Genomic DNA, 18,327 nt, shown 5'->3' with positions numbered 1-18,327 from the left:
ATGTGAGATGGAGGATCATTGATCAGATTAGTATGGGATGGGAGGGTGGAAACATTGCTCAACTCTTAAACTTTAGGGAGCAGAAATGGATATTCAGGTTAAGAACTTTAGTTCCGGACGGGCTTAACTCGGAAATTGATTGGTGGTCAATGATGTAATTGCATGGGCTGGCATTCTATTGGTTGTTTAGCTGTGGATGAAGATCCAATCACACAGCCTGCTTTTGGATTAGCTGTAGCTCATTTATAAGCTAGGTTCGCGCTGAAACGCCGCGGCCATTTTCTGGTAAACAGGGTTATAAGCAGGATGATAAGGTATGGATGTGAATTTAAGGATATTTTATTGTAAAAACGGATGGCGATTTGGGATATGTGCTCATAATATTGTTTATATGGTTTTTGTTGCAGAGAGCCTCTTCCTTGATAAAGCACTATGCGAAACTTGGCCATGTCGGCGGGGGTTCCCTGTTACTGTTAGATTGCTGCCTTACAGATAAGTGGATGCCTGTAAAGAATAAAAATAATGCTTCACGCGTATTAGCACAGCCTTTGGGAATAAAAATTTATAAGAGTAATATTAAAAGAAATAAGGGGAGTATATGAGGATTTGCTCCACACCATTTCGCTGGTGCGAACGAACAGGATTGTTCATATGGTTGTGAGAAGCAGTTAATCTGATTTTCCCCAGGTATTAATTGGTATGTTGTTGATATCCTGTGTATGACATAAAATGTTTGGGACACAGATTATTTATTGAGATTTTTGGTCCCCACAGTGTGCGACTTGGGTGATATTTTATTTAAGAGTTCCACCTACATGTGGCATGTTTCGCAAATGCTGCCTCAGGGTGTGGTCCAATCAACTGAAATATGAGAAAGTTTATCCACATTGCATCAGTGCCTGCCATTTCTGAAATTGGATAAACTTTCTCATATTTCAGTTGATTGGACCACACCTTGAGGCAGCAATTTAGAATACAAAAGAAGCTGGAGTTACGTGATGTTATAAATCAATGAAGTGACTAACAGCTGGGTTGATGATTGCTTATACATAGAGATACCTTTGCTGATTTTTCAGACCAATTAATAAGAGCAGTTTTAGAAATCCATATTATGGCTTTATAAAATTGGGATCTGGAAATCCATGTAGTAGGGGAGGGGGAACTGGGGCACATGAGGGGAGGAAAAGGGAGGGAAGATACTACGGAGAGACCAGCTGCAGACCTGTTCAGCTTCACACTAAGGTGGTCTGCATAAAAAGCCAGGTCTTTAATTTGGATTTAAAACTCTTAAAAGAGGGTTGGCACTCATATCCAGGGGGAGTGAATTCCAAAAAGATGATGCTGCAAAAAAGAATGCATGATGTCTAGTAAATTCTAACTGAGCAAAGAAAAATGAAAGGCAAAGATCTGGCAACACAATCACAAACAACAAAAAAGCAGATCAAAAAATAAGAAAACAAAACAAGAGGGTAACAAGAGAAGTGGTTTATTGCAACGGTTACCCGATGTGGCCATGTTTCACCCTCAGGCTGCGTCAGAGGTAAAAAGAACTAATAGGAGTAGGGAGCAAAGCAAACCCCTAATAGTGGTCATATAGATACTCAGTACACTTCTCATCGCGACTCAGCTCATTCGACTCTGCTCCCTACTCCTATTAGTTCTTTTTACCCCTGACGCAGCCTGAGGGCGAAACATGGCCACGTCGGGTAACCGTTGCAATAAACCACTTCTCTTGTTACCCTCTTGTTTTATTTTTTTATTTTTTCATCTGCTTTTTTTGTTGTTTGTAATTCTGAGCATACTTAGGGCATGTAAGACCAAACAACAATCGCTTAGAGATCGAGTGGGATCGAGTGGGAGAGTCCTATGTTAGAACACGCTAAGCCTAGATCTTCCCTTACCTTGGTAAAAGGGCACCTGAGTGGGCTGCACCTTCAAGCAGGGCCGCTGAGAGGGGGGCAGGGGGGTAAAATTCCCCGGGCCCAGGCCTCCAAGGAGGGCCCTGCGCCGGGGTTAGGCCGCCGGCACTGCAGTCCCCAGTCTCACCTGCCTGCCTCCACGGCTCCGGGCCCCCTTCATTCAAAGTGGCAGTCGCAGATCGAATCTCTTCTGGTCTTCCCTCCCTGTGTCCCACCCTCATCTGATGTAACTTCCGGTTTCCACAAGGGCGGGACACAGGGAGGGAAGGCCAGAAGAGACGCGATCTACGACTGCCGCTTTGAATGACGGGGGCCCGGAGCCGTGGAGGCAGGCAGGTGAGACCGTGGACTGCAGCGATGGGGGGCGGCAGCGGCGGGGGGGGGGGGGCGGCAGCGGCAAGGGGAGTGACAGGGACGGCAGCAGGGGGGGCGGAGGCGGGGCAGCCTTGCCCCGGGCCCGGCCTAGTCTCTCAGCGGCCCTGCCTTCAAGTGATTGTTTAGAGATGATACAAGAGCAAAGAAATGCATAATAGTATTGCCATGTGCACTGCTCCTCACCCTGGTATCTGAATATTTTTGGAAAATGCCTTTTGCTACATGGGAATGCTGCCGCTCTTGAAACATTAAGACCTACAGTGCCAGAGTCTGGCAGTCCTGCTGAGGAAAGCCGACATAACTCTTATCACCATTATGCGTGACTCCTGTGATGCCAATTTCTCTACTTTCTGAAACACTAATTTAAATTAAAGAAACAAGTTCAAAGAATGTAAATGAGAAGCTAACGAGAAGGATACACATATGGAGTTCTCTGCTGGCAAACACCACCAACAAGCAACTCTTCCATAGTGCTAAACCTTCAGAAAATATTCCACGTATTGCATTTCCCTTCCAGTGAGCTGGACTCTGATGAAAAGGAAAGCCATGCCTCATAACAGGATGAGCGGCCTAGCCTGCACTTAGCTCTGCTGCATTCTTGCACAGCTAAACAGCTTAAAACTGGTTATATTCTCTCAGCCCCAGCCAAGCAGGGCTGTTCAGAGGGGTGAGTCAGTAGCTGGAACTTATGCAAATTCTTCCAGAGAACAGAATGATAGAGAGAGAAAAAGAGACCTACTGTATGTTCATTGTAACCTTTTTTTTTTCTCTCTGGGTCTTTCTTCTCATCCATCGTTTCTTTACTTTCTTTTCATTTCGGTTTTCTCATCTCAGCTTGGAGAAGGGCTTTTCAACCCAGTCCTCGAGACACATTTCAGGATATCTACAATGAATATGCATGAGATAGATTTGTATACAATGAAGGTAGGGCATGCAGATATATGTCATGCATATTATTTGGCCCCGATGCTCAAAACTCCGGCACTTTTCCGAACAGCGCTGTAAAAATGCCGCCGGAACAGCACCCTAATGCTCAATGCTAATGAGATGCAAATATAGGCATGCTCATAGCATTGAGCATTAGGGAGTTCAGTGGGAGGACTGTACTTTAGCGCGGGAGGACTGTGCTTGGCGCATGCATACCAGGGGCGTATCTGGAATCCGGCGGTAGGGGGGGCCAGAGCCAGAGAGGGGGGGCACATTTTTGCCTCCCTCCCCCCCCCCCGCCGCCGCCGCCGCCTCTCTCCACCCCCTCCCCACCGTCAACCCTCCCCTGCTGCTTACCTTTGCTGGCGGGGGGCCCCAACCCCCGCCAGCCGAGGTCCAACCCGCAATCTCCATATTTCGTCTTCCTCCGTGGCCATGTGCTTCAAGGAAGTAACGCTGCAGTGCTGATTGGTTGAATCCAGTTCGGCGTCTGACGTCGCGGAATACGAAATATGGAGATTGCGGGTCGGACCTCGGCTGGCGGGGGTTGGGGCCCCCCACCAGCAAAAGTAAGCAGCGGGGGAGGGTTGACGGCGGGGAGGGGGGCCAGGGCGAAATCTGCGGGGGCCCAGGCCCCTGTGGCCCCACGCAGATACGCCCCTGATGCATACAAGGTCTCCGTGGTAAACTCGGTTTTGTAATGCAGGAAGTGGCGTGCACTGGGGGTGGGAACTACTGCCGGGCTTCTGCGGTAGCCTGGCAGTAGCTCCGGAATACTGAGTGGCAAGCCTGCATTGGGCTTAACACTACTTAGTAAAAGGTCCCCTTAAAGAATAAGTTACACATGTCCCTGCCACATTTAGGCAGATACAACACACCAGGTCTATGGTTGGCAATGGCGTAGCTACATGGGACCACGGGGGCCTGAGCCCCCCCCCCCCCCCCCAATTTGCTCTAGGCCCCTGGTTTTGCTGGCGGTGGTTCCCAGTGCCCACCAGCTGAAGCCTTGTCCAGTGCCGCTGCATTGCCTCAATTTCATTAAAAGGAACGTGTAGGACATGAGAGGAAGAGAGAGCAGGGCAGGCAACGTGGCAGTGCCGGAGACCGGCGCTGGATGAAAGCTTCAGCTGTTGGGCGTTGGGGACCTCCGCCAGCCAAGGTATTTGAGGCGGCAGCGGGTGGGAAGCAGCAGGGTGGCGAGGCAGCGGAGAGGGGGCGGCGAGGCGGTGGCGGGGGTGGCAGCGGCGGGGCAGCAGACCAAAATGTGCCCCCTCCCCCACCCCGGGCTCTGTCCCCCTCCCACCTCGAAGTCTGGCTACGCCCCTGATGGTTGGTATAACTGTGGGTACATTAATGTTAGATGCGTTGTTACTGGATTACTCTAGTATTCTATAGCTATACCTGTCACATGTTATTGGGGCATCTAACGCCAGGTCCCTAGTTATAACATTGTCCCTTAGTACAAAGGTCTCTCTGATCTTTGTGCTTGTATATCATAAAGGAAATGAAACAGCTGAAGCTATCAGCCCTGATCAAATTCACTGAGAACTACAGTCATAGAACCATAAATCATTTGAGGGATTCACTTTCCAGGGTCATTTCAGTTAAAAGTAAAAAAATGGTCATTTTATCAAAGGTGCTTATAATTTATTTTCTTTTAAAGAGTGCTGAGTTTTCTGAAATGCTATGACTTTTCTTGGTAAACACAATCCCACACGCTCCTCAGAGCTCGGTGAATGAACAGCAAACCTCTTCGCATTCCTGTTTTTTTCCTTCCAAGTAAAATATATATTTTCTTGTTAACTTTTCTCTATTTTCAGTGAAAACTTATTCCATAAGAACATAAGGACATAAGTGTTGCCATACTGGGACAGACTGAAGGTCCATCAAGCCCAGTATTCTGTTTCCAACAGTGGCCAATCCAGTTCACAAGTACCTGGTAAGATCCCAGAACAGTAAAACAGATTTTATGCTGCTTATCTTAGAAATGAGCAGTGGATTTTCCCAAGTTCATCTTAATAATGACTTATGGACTTTTCTTTTAGGAAATTATCCAAACCATTTTTAAACCCTGCTAAGCGAACTGCTTTTACAATGTTCTCTGGCAACAAATTGCAGAGTTTAATTCCTCGTTGACTGAAGAAATATCTTCTCCAATTTGTATTAAATTTACTTCTTAGTAGCTTCATTGCATGCCCCCTAGTCCTAGTATTTTTGGAAAGAGTAAACAAATGATTCATGTCTTCCCGTTCCACTACACTCAGTCTGCTTGATATTCAGATGTATTTAACTGGCCAGGACTAGCACCCTCAAGCCTGCTATCCACCAATATTCAGCAGGACATAACCGGCTATCTCTCACTGAATATCCCGGTCACCGGCTAGCCTGGTTATGTCGCGTGACATAGCTGGTTATCGCTGATTTTCAGCAGCTGATCGGTTAAGTTTAGCGGCCATATAGATTTGCGTAAATAGCAGGTTTATCTTTGGCTGCTAGAATCTAGTCGGTCAGCCGATAAATATCGGCTTAACTGGCTTAATCGGCTATGTTTGCAATGCCAAAAAAATAAAAACCCGGAAATTCAATGCTGGTGGCCAGATATGACCCCAGCATTGAATTTCTGGGTTCATTGGCGACAGCAGGAGTTAGCCAGTCTAACTCCCACTGTCTCAATATTGGGGACCAGTATTTTATAGACCTCTATCATATCTCCCCTCAGCTGTCTTTTCTCCAAGCTGAAGATCCCTAGCCGCTTTAGCCTTTCTTCATAGGGAAGTCGTCCCATCCCCTTCATCAAGCCTTTAGGCTTGTCTATGTAATGCCCCTTCGGTGCTCCTGGATTCGGGGTCTGACCTTGCTGGAGCCTCCCAAAGGCAGTCTCCGCCGGTCTCTTAGTCACTTGGCACTTGGTGCTTCCACATGGGAGGAAGTTAGCGGGTGAGATTACCCCCCCCCCCCCCCACCCCCTAAAAAAGAGTACTACTGAGAGCAGGGCTGGCTAATAAATTAAACCAGTTTTATTTAACCATATAGAGCTCACAATCTAATTTTGTACCTGAGACAATAGATGGTTAAGTGACTCGCCTAAGGCCACAAGGAGCAGCACTGGTGCTGCAACCACTAGACCTACTCCTCTGCCCTGCAGCCCTGTCTCTCATCAGCAGTTTCTGTTCTTTTTCAGTTTCTAGCACTTTCCTAACAAAACAAAGACCTAATCCAGGCACCGGCATTGAATATAGGGAACTCCATGGCTCCCAGAATTTATCCAGGTACCAGCAATATTCAGTGCCAAAACCTGGATAAGACCCCAAATAAAGTTAGAACAGCCTTTTCTACAGCCCCAACTTTATCCGGGTACTTATCCAGTTAAAGGACTGAAAATTGCAGCTAACCGAGGGCTTCTTTTACAATGCCGCGCTAGCAAGTCCTGCGTGGCAAATAAGAGGAAGCCCATAGGAATTGAATGGGCTTCCTCTCATTTGCCTCACCGAGAAGTGGTAGCGCAGCTTTGTAAAAGAAGCCCCAAATAACTCCCAAGTAACTTACTGATATTATATTTTAATACTCTATATGTTAATACATTTATTAATTTGTCCTTATGATGTTATTACTAATATACAGTATACTTTTTGTTCTGTTTCATAGTACTTTACCCCATGCAGTTCCAGTGAGGAGCAAAACATGGCCATATTGGGGTTTTAATGTATTTATAGGTGTTGTAAAGCTCTATAACTTATTTGGACATCCGAACTGCTGTTGTATTTGCTGCTAAATTGTCTGGATATTAGACTGAAAAATAATAAAAAATGTATATAAAAAAGATGACACTTCAAAAATATGAAACCTAAAAATCTTTATTGACCATAAAAATAATGCAGAGTAAAGGAGAATAGGACTCGACACAGCTGTGTTTCGGCCGGTGAGGCCTGCGTCAGGACTCTTCTCACGTGTCTTACTCAAATTCTACATCAGATGTTTCTAATTGATGTTTAGAACAACTTGTAGATAAAATGTATTGAGAACGTTTTTGTAACCAAATCTCCAGTTGTCTCTTCAGGAAATTTGTGGGATGCGAGATGCCAATTCTGCGCAGCTCTAGTCTAGATTGTTCCGAGTGATTTTGAGTACCACAAATTTCCTGAAGAGACAACTGGAGATTTGGTTACAAGAACGTTCTCAATACATTTTATCTACAAGTTGTTCTATACATCAATTAGAAACATCTGATGTAGAATTTGAGTAAGACACGTGAGAAGAGTCCTGACGCAGGCCTCACCGGCCGAAACACAGCTGTGTCGAGTCCTATTCTCCTTTACTCTGCATTATTTTTATGGTCAATAAAGATTTTTAGGTTTCATATTTTTGAAGTGTCGTCTTTTTTATATACATTTATTATTATTTTTTTGTTTTTTTTAGTCATCTTCGCTGTTTTGTCTACTGCTGTTTTTTTGTGAAGACCGGTTTCTTCTGTTTTTTTTTTTTTTTTTGCATGCATGGATATTAGACTGAACATTTCCATTTAATCCAGGTAAGTTCCAGGACTTTCCGCACCCCACTCCACTCCACCACTATCCCCCAGATTCTATACAGAGCGACTTAAGTTGCTCATGCAAATTTGGTCGTAGTCTGTATTTGCGCATTCAACTTAATTAGTTAAGCCAATCAACTTCCCGAGCCCATACACCAAGCCCCCTCCCTGCCCATCTTCAAATCCTTGCTCAAAGCCCACCTCTTCAATGTAGCTTTCGGCACATGACCATTTACCTCTATTCAGGAAACCTAGACTGTCCCAATTTGATTGACTGCATACTTTGTCCTTTAGATTGTAAGCTCCTTTGAGCAGGGACTGTCCTTCCTTGTTAAATTGTACAGCGCTGTGTGACCCTGGTAGCGCTTTAAAAATGTTAAGTAGTAGTAGTAGTAGCAGCGCTGATAATTACCAATTAAGAAGCAATTATTGACACTAATTGGCATTAATTAGAATTTACACACACAACTTTTTAAGCGTATTCCATAATGTGGTGCGTGAAAATTCTAAGTCGCATAGTGGAAAAGGGGCGTGGCCATGGGCAGGTCATGTGCATTTCTAAAATCTATGTGCATGCTTATAGAATACACCCAGTCTGAGTATAATTTAGGTATCACCATATTCACCAAGTTTTATTTGGCATAACTGCCCGCGACTAAATTTAGTTGCTCGGATGGGCGCTTGGCATATTCTATAAACTGTGGGAAAATGTAGGTGGGGCCTTGGCGGCAGCGCCCAGCAGCAACAGATGCAGTGTCCAACCACTCGGCTACGGCCCTGGGCACTCCGCTGCCTTGGGTGAGCATCCAGTCGGCTTGCTGCTCCCTCGTGGGTTTTGTCTGACCCTCGGTGATGGCTCGCCCGGCAAGGTGATGTCGGGAGCCCTGGCCAACGGGTTAGTAGCCTCGGTGGCGGCACTCGGCAACAGCAGGCACAATGTCCACCCGTTCGGCTGCGGTCATGGGCAGGGTGGGATCCATGCACGGTGCCCGATGGCAGCCACACCTCAGCCGGTCGCCTACGGGAGGCTTCGGCTCACCCATGCACTCTGTTCCACCGTCGGAGTGGGTCTGTTTTGCATGGGGGCTGATCAGCCCCTCGTTTTTGGCCAATTTCTGGCTGATTTCGAGCCCAGGTCACCAGAGCCAGTCGCTCTCGTGACCCTTAGGCAGTGGCCATCAATGCCACCTCAGACTCCTTCTCACTTAGAGAACCCCTTGTGGCATGGGACCCCAGGACAGTTGCCCTGTTTTCCACCCTCTAACACCAGCCCTGCTAAGAAACCATGCAAGAATTGATTTGACTAACAAGGTCATTGTAGAGTATGGTTGACTTTGGATTAACTGTAGTTGATAACTTTGGTGAATCATGATTGTAATGATGTTGCTAGGAAATGTTCGCATGAAGAGAACACATTAGGGCCAATCCAAACTCCTGACTGCCAGATATGTATTGCTTGAAAAGGATTTACATCAATTGATGGACTCTTCAGTCTTTCTCTCCACATGACTCCTTTCATATCAAAAGGCCGAAAAGATTTTGCTATCTAGGATGCTGAAGCAACAAGAGTGTGTTGGAAATCTGCCATTCCACGCATCTCCGACCCTCTCTGTAAAGAAAAATTTCCTTAGATTACTCTATCCATCTTTCATCTTCATCCTATGTTCTCTCATTCCAGAGTTTCCTTTCAATTGAAAGAGACTCGCTTCCTGTGCATTTATGCCATAGAGGTATTAAAATGTCTCTATCATAACTCTCCTCTTCTACCTTTCTTCCATAGTATACATATTAAGATCTTTGCCTCCATATGTTTTGTGATGCAGATTACTGACCATTTTAGTAGCCACCTCTGGCCTGACTCCATCCAATATATATTCTTTTGAAGGTGTAGTCTCCAGAATTGCACAAAGTACTCTAAATGGGGTCTCACCAGAGAGTTATGCAGAGGCACTTTCACCTCCTTTTTTTTGCTGGCCATACCTCTGTCTTTGCACCCAATTATCCTTATGGCTTTTGCATTTATTTAGATTTTGCTCACACCTTTTTCAGTAGTAGCTCAAGGTGAGTTACATTCAGGTACTCTGGATATTTATCTGTCCCAGGAGGGCTCACAATCTAAGTTTGTACCTGAGGCAATGGAGGGTTAAGTGACTTGCCCAAGATCACAAGGAGCAGCAGTGGGATTTGAACCGGCCACCTCTGGATTGCAAGACCGGTGCTCTAACCACTAGGCCACTCCTACCTGCCTAACCACCTTAAGATCATCAGATATATTCGCCCCTAAATCCCACTCTTCTTTCTTGCACAGAAGTACTTCACCCCCATGTGTGCAATACACACATGTGCAGGCCGCTATCTACACATAAAAATGTTTCTAGAATAAAGGTCTGTGGGGTAAATATTCAGTCAATGGTAGTCAGCGATTTTTTTAGCCACCACCGGCTTTATGACTGGATATTCAATGCCAGGTTAAGTCTGGGCACTGGTATTGAATATTCAGGTGTGTGCAGCTGGCTGGCACTTATCCAGTCAAGGGACAATATTTAGCCCTTAACCCTGGGATTCTATATATGGCACCTCGATTTCCGTAGTCCATAGCAATGCGCATAGTTAACTAGCTAATCAGTGCTGATAATTGGATGTTAACAAACAATTATCAGCACTAATTGGCATTCAATAGAATTTATGCGCGCTACTTGCTAAGCGTATTGTATAATGTGGTGCGTGTAAATTCTAAGTCACATTGTTGAAAAGTGGGCATGGTTATGGGAGTGGAATGGGGGGGGGGGGGTCATGGGCATTTCCAAAACCTATGTGCGTTGTTATAGACAGTGGCATACCAAGGGGAAGCGGTCCGGCCCGGGTGCACGCCGCTGGGGTGGTGCCGTGCGCCTGTCTGCTTCGCTCGTTCTGTGCTCCCTCTGCCCCGGAACAGGTTACTTCCTGTTCCAGGGCAGAGGGAGCATGGAACAAGCGAAGCCGACAGGCGCGCAGCACCCCCCCCCCCCCAGCAGGTAAAAATGCACCCGGGGGGGGGGTGTCCTTTCGCCAGGGGTGGGGGGGGTTGCGCTGCACCTGGGGGGGCGCATCGGTGATCCGCCCCGGGTGTCAGCAACCCTAGGAACGTCACTGGTTATAGAATATACCCACTCTGTGCCTAATTTAGGCGTTGTGGATTACACCAGGTTTTAGTCGGCATAATTGACCATAACTAAGTTTAGTTGTGCGAAGCAGCACTCAGCGTGTTCTATAACGTACACCTAAATTAAAGAGCACTTTATAGAATACGCTTCAATTTCCATGTGGAAATCGAGGCACTATATATAGAACTGAGCCCTAATTGGATAAGTGGAACCAGACAAAGACAAGACTGTGTTTTATGAGGTCAGCTGTATTCAGTTGCTTTATCTAGTTAATACCAGAATCTTTTTTTTCTGTCTTTATCTCTTCTCTCTTTTCTTCTTAATTAGTTGGACTTTCTTTCATTTTCTATTATTTATTGATTTTATTCATTAACCACACTGATTTCATGAAGGGCTGTATATTAAATCTACAATAAACTAAACTAAAGTGCTGACTCCACCCCCAGACTACCCTCAACATAACTGATTTTGGCTTATGCAGTTAAAGGCGATATTCAGCAGCACTCCCTGGTTACGTGTCACTGAATATCCCTGGATAGGCCCGCACAGGCGATTGTGTGTCTTCTCTGTCTGTCTGTCTTGACTAGATTATAAGCCCCAAACAGCAGGGACTGTTATGCATCTCGGTACATCTTTAGTACGTGTTATACAAATGGTGAAGATACTAATAAGAATGATCAATATTACCCTATTTTCATATATTATTCCTCATGTCCTTTGTTCTGTTGTGAGCATAGAAGGATCAGACAGTGGGGCTGCGCATTTGTTAACGTGCACTCAAGGGTCCTTTTACCAAGCTGCGGGAAAAGGGCCCTGCACTAGTGGCAGGGGCCGTTTTGACTATGCGCCAGGGCCCTTTTTACTGCAGCGGGTAAAAAAAACCCCAGACAAACATGGCCATGCGGTAAGGGAACTCTCACCATGTGGCCATGTGGCGGGCAACCCTTACCGCCACACATTGAGGTGGCAATATGGGCTCCTGTGGTAATCTGGTGGTAACCAGGCAGCACGTGGCAATGCCCAATTACTGCCAGGTTACCACCGTGCCATTTCTGGGGGGTTTCTTTTTCCCCTTGAAATGGTGTGCGCTCGGGGCGGGACTACCGTCTGTGGCTGCGTTGGGCAGTCGGTAGTCCCGATTTAGCGTTCAGAAAGCCCGTGTTGGGCTTACTGACGCTTTGTAAAAGCCCGCCTCAGTTAGTAGAGTTACCTTAGAAATTTTAGTGCATGCAAACTTGATAGGGCACACACAAGCCTATGAATTAGCATATGCACAATCGATTTAAATATGTTAGAAAGTTCTAATATGTATACAATGGATGCATTAAAAGCAAATGTCTAATTTACAAACAACACTACCCAAACAAACAGGAGAAATGCAGAAAAATCTGAAAATGGAACTGAACATCTTTTGGCTGTGCCCATCCCTTTCAAATGTACACACCCTCTCTCATGTTCTCCGGGTCTAGTTCTTTCTCCCAGGGTCTTTTCTTATGAGCTGTGTTGTGACAGCAAAATGTGAACATGAGCTCCTGAGGGTTACAGTAGGCAGCACAAATGAGACAGACTTTAGAAGGAGAGGTTGCAGGCATATCCAGACTTCTGATGAAACTGTCATGTCATAGCAAAGGGCTTTTTCCTATCAACGTAGCTGCCACGTATACGAAGACACGCTAGTTGTAATTATGTCTGCCTTTCTCTGTCATTTGGTTCTATTTAATCGAGGCTCAGCTTTCAGTCAAATGTGGGAAGAGCAAGAAGCTGCCACGTTGTCAGAGAATTTTTTTTTATTAAGCTTTTCCAGATGTTTTATGCCCTGACTTGACAAGTACCAGCAGTAACTACATAACTTTACTGCTGTTGTTGCAGTATTTAGGAGGAAAAGTAATCCATCACCGAGAGCACAAATTCAGCTCAAGGTATAGCTGAAAAGGGCAAGAGAGACTCAAATCTCTGAAGCAGTACATATTGCAGGCAATTTTATAACAGGGCACCCAGGTTAAGAGGGTAAGACATGAGGGAATTCTTGATATGACGTCTAAGCCTGAATTGAGACGTTTTGCCAAAAACATCTAAAAAAAAGGTCTAGTCCATAACCATAATTGAACCAGAAAAACATCTACATTTCATGGCTTTGAGCTAGACGTTTTCATGCTCAACACATCCATCTGTAAGCACCATTTTCGTGGGGAGGGGGAGGCCCAGGGAAAAACAAGCCATAGAGACTTCTGTCTGGCAGCATTCCTAGTAAACTGGCCACACAGACATCTCTGTAATGCATAGAGGCAGCTTAGTGGTCAGTGTAGTGGATTTTACATAAAGGGACCAGGTACAAATCCCACCTAAACCCCCTTATATTGTATTGTGAACCTTTCAGGAACTGAGAAAGCCTACTGTACCTAAAGGTCCACCACTACTTTAGACCTCACTTATATTTAGGTATAGAAGGTATTTCTATGTTCCAGGAGGGCTCACATATTTATAATAGAATTAAAAAAGAACCTGGGTCCCACTGTCCACCTCATTGACCACTAGACTGTTCCACCTACTTGCTTGCTGCTTTCTTAAGAATGGACATAATATTTGGAGCTGTCATACAGCCTATCTACTGTCTTTGTCACAGCTTTGGGGGTAGGAGGTAGTCAATCACCACTGGAGGGATTAAGAACACTGGGGGATTAAGGGGGAGTCATGCCTTAATCCCTCCAGTGATCAGCTTGCAAATTAAGGCACCTTTTTCTGACTTAGCCATGACTGAAACAGGTCTAGATACAATTGTATTTCTTTTTTTGCTCTGAACCTTTTTTTCTGTTCCGTTACTGCTGAAAAAGCCAGATTTTAAGCCCACCTAAGTCCCTTCCAAAACACACCTGCAACACGCCCCCTTTCGATTTTTGAAAATCACAACTTAGACATTTTTGTGAGAAAAACGTCCATCTGCTGCTTTGTGACGCTTTTGAGACGTCTTTCTCTTTTGAAAATTAGCTCCATAGGCGTCTAGCTTTTTATACAATATGAACACTAATCCCGCAGACATGGTGCCTAGATTTAAGGCATAGACATTACACCTGCTTGACAGCAGCATAAATGTAAGCACATTCAATACATGAATATGCAATGTATTTTATAAAACCTACTCCAAAAGCACAAACTTGCCACTGAGTGCACTTTTACGCATGGGGAGAAGTCTGTATAGATCAACCAATGTTAGACGCTCAATTTTGGATCCAGGCACAAAGTAAATGACTAAATTGGCGATAACAATAATAATTGGTATTAACAAGCACTTGATTGGCTGTGATTAAGAGTTACATGCGGATCTGCCCTATTCTATGACATGTGCACCCAATTTTCATAAAGTGTAACTCTAAAGGCGGTCTGGCCATGGGAGGGGCATGGGCAGGTCTTTGGCATTCCCAGAATTTAGGCATAGTGTAACAGAATACATTGTAGCTTTATTGCAATCATCCAAGACTCAACACGAGTCATGTTTCGGCCAAAAAAGACCTTCCTCAGGAGTCTTCTATTGGATGTGTGGAATTCTTGGCTAGCCTCTAAAAATTACACATGATGTCTAATACCTTGCTGCTTAAACCTCATAAAAGGATCGTGAACACTGGGACTCTCCGCAATGCAAACCGGAAACTGTCTGTTGTTCAATCATTTGTCACCCTCGCTGTGTTCGACTTGTTTGTGTGAATGCAAGGGTTGCTGTTCTTCTGTTTTTTGCCTTGTAATAGAATACATGCATTTGTGTGCCTAATTGCCCTTAGTTATGCATGAGCAGGAGTAAATGCTCACCCTGAAAGTTAGGCACAAAGGACTAGATTCTATATATGATGCCTAAAAAATTAGCACCAAAATGAAATTTGTCTAAGTGTATTCTATAAAGTATACCTTAATCTAGGTGTACTTTATTGAATCTAAATTTCCACATGGCATATAGAATATGCTGAGAACTGCTCCATGTGACTAAATTTAGTCATGGGCAGTGCCAAGTAAAACTTAGATGTAAATCCCCACTCCCAAATTATGCATGGACTGTGTGTTTTGAATATCCTTGCACATAGATTTTAGAAATGCCCATGACCTGCCCATTCCATACCAATGGCCATGCCCCCCTTTTCACTACATGACTTAGAATTTATGTGCATCACTTTACAGAATATGCTTAGACAATTCTGCACATAAATTCTAATTAATACCAATTAGCGCTGATAATTGGTTATTAACCAATTAGCTTCTACACATTATTATGGAATATACTTCGATTTCTGTGTGGAAATCTCAGCATGATACATAGAATCCCAGGAAAATGCATGATAAGCTAGTATTCTATATAGGTCGTTCCCCGAGGAATGACCTATATCGAATATTAGCTTATTGTGGATCATTCCTGCATCTAACTTTGGGCGATCTATACAGAATTGCCCTGATGAGGTAATTTTATAAAAGAGTTTATACACCTATTTATTGACATGAATATGCAACAATAACTTTAGAACATTACCTCCATTAAGTACTCAAGAAACTTCAAGAAATGCTTTTCCTACGACTAGGGAATATCTCATGCTTCACAATGCAAGTTGTAAGAATCTTCACTGTACATGTATTCATACTGCAGGTTTTTCCTACCAGGCTTTGCAAAATACATTGAGATATGTTACTGATTATCTATTATTTTCATAAGTTGCTGAAGTCGTTTCTATTTGATCAATCCCTCCCCTACACTAGTGCTTCTTAGTTCCTGAGTGTGTTAGGTATCTTGTTTTGGTTATTGTACAGAGGCTTTTTTTTTTGATTGTTCATTTCTTGTGTATGCTCACATTACTTGCATTATACTGTAGTAATTGTTACTTGTTATCCCATTGAACCCAAACTTGTTTCGGATAATGTGGGATATAAGTATCTCAAATACATAAATACTCAGCACTTGTAAACAATCAAATTTAAATTGGTAAGGGTTTTTTTTGTACTATTGATAAAAACAAGGGAATAATTGTAGTGACTAGATCCAAGATGTCTTTTAATTCTGAACCTTCTTGCCAATGAGCATCAACCATGATCTCCAACAGTCCCTGTCATCTTAATTAGGACTTTGCACCTATATATTATTGTATCTCAGTTCTGACTTGAAGAATCACCTATTCCAGTCCTAGAATCCTCTCATCAATAGGTCTGTCAAGGCATCACTGACGAGGTTTGAATAACTAATGAATCTGGTTACTGATAAATAGTCCATGCATATACGCAACACTGATATGTTTTATTGCCTAACCTATATCATATTAATACTAGAACATGGAATGCCAGCTTCATTGGGCTAGCATAGGAGCATCCTGTTATTGCTCAGTAGATGACATAGAAGAGAAAAATGATAGGGGAAAAATTATATAACCAATCATTTTATGCATGTATGAAGCAGGGGGGGGGGGTTATTTGTGGCCAGCTCAAGGCAGGTTCCCATACAGCTCTGCATATTGTTTAGCTTTGAAACCCCTTTTGGGGATTGGTAGACTAAGCTGCAGAATGGAAATATTAGCATTTAATTCCTACCCTCAAATTGCAACAGTAATAAATTAAACACAGCTAGTGACTGCAGCACACAAGAATGGAACCAGATAGCTTTTACTAAACTTTTATTAATGACATTTGGTTGACATACAGTGATTAAAACGTGCTTTTGATGGATCCCATAGATTCTATTTCTACAATTGTTAGAACATAAGAACGTTGCCATACTGGGACAGATTGAAGGTCCATCAAGCCCAGTATCCTGTTTCCAACAGTGGCTAATCCAGGTCACAAGTACCTGGCAAGATACCAGAAGTTCAGTAAACAGATTTTATACTGTTTATCTTGGAAGTAAACTATGGCAATACTCTACTGCAATATCTCAAACATACAATACACAAACCAGTAGAAATAATCCCAAGAGTATCTTCTGTTTACCTTATCTATAACCATATGCTATTCGCATATTAAGGGAGAGTCTCATACAGTCACCGGGGTAATCTGTATCACCACTGTAGGTGGGCCCCTGTTCCGTGACAAATGTAATCATCGACTGACCCCCTCCTACCGCTATTTTTTTAAATATTTTTATAATTTTTCAACGTTACTCAGTATTCATATTATTCAGTGTCTCCCTCAAGACTTATATTCTTCTCCATAGAACTTGTATATACTCCCGTGTAGATCAAAATGACAGACGGTATTAAATAACCAGTCTGACAAGTGCCTGTTTCACTTCATATAGCTTTTTCAAGGGTTCCTTGCACTCAGGACCTGGGAAGGCAAAATGTAAAGCTATTAATATCACGTGTCTGCTCGTTTTAGGCATCGAATACGATAAGACTTCTGGCTCACAGTCTCTCAGCTTTCGCTATCTTGCAGTATCCTTTACAGTTCAAGCATGGTGGTCTTATATATGCAGTTCCTTCTTTTACATCATCAATTTCCGGTCTCCAATACCAGCTGTGTTATGACTGGAGGTGTCTCACATAAAACACCCTCAGTAAATGTAGGTGTTCAAGCCCTTCGGTTCCAGAGTATCCAAATGGTATATCCAGAAAGTCTCTTGTTGTAACAACTTTCTATTCCTGTCTCCACCCCTAGTATTTAATGTGACATGATCAATAGCCATACATCTTAGGGTGTCTGCTGCATGATTATTTTGCATACAATGCTGTACCAATGGCGCTCCTAATTGTTGTGCTGCAATCCGAGAGCGATGTTCTACCATTCTAGCATTTAAGAATCTACACTCTATTGCATGGACAGATGATATAGTAGACCACATATGGGGTACGGCAGGTGGTATTGTGTCGCAAATCATATGTCTTCTTGTTGTGTTCAAAACTGCCACACTCTATTGTGGAGGCACACGTTTTGCAGTTTGACTTACTGCATTTTGTGTGTCCCTTGTTGGTGGTTATCGATTGTAGATCCCTGTTTGGTAATACTGCAGGGCTTAATATTTCCTTCAGGATTTTGCTCGTGAGAGCGCTGTTCTCAATCTATGGTGTGCAAACAGTGGGTGAGATTGCATTATATCCCAATATTGTCGAATAATGCGGGCTGCTTTCTCTCCACCTGGTGCAAACCTCATGACAAATGTCAAAATTGGGTCCGTAGTTGAATCTTGCAATTTCTCCTGTAATAACAGGTCCCTATTATTGTATGTTGCGCGGGTGTATGCCCGCCTTAAAGTTTTCTGTGGGTAATTCCTTTGTGCAAGTTTCTTGCTGAAGTCTGTGGCTTGTGATTTGAAGTCTCCATCCATAGAACAGATCCTTTTGAAACGTGAAAGTTGTGAAAAAGGAAGGCTGTCTCTTAGTGCTTTAGGGTGACAGCTACTGTATTCTAATATGGTATTTTTATCCGTAGGTTTTGTGAATACTTTTGTATGGAATTTTCCCTGGGATAGATATAT

The sequence above is a fragment of the Microcaecilia unicolor genome, chromosome 8 (assembly GCF_901765095.1).
Source record: "Microcaecilia unicolor chromosome 8, aMicUni1.1, whole genome shotgun sequence".
Taxonomy (NCBI): Eukaryota; Metazoa; Chordata; class Amphibia; order Gymnophiona; family Siphonopidae; genus Microcaecilia; species Microcaecilia unicolor.
The sequence above is the reverse complement of the archived record's forward strand: the minus strand, read 5'-3'. Positions refer to the sequence as shown.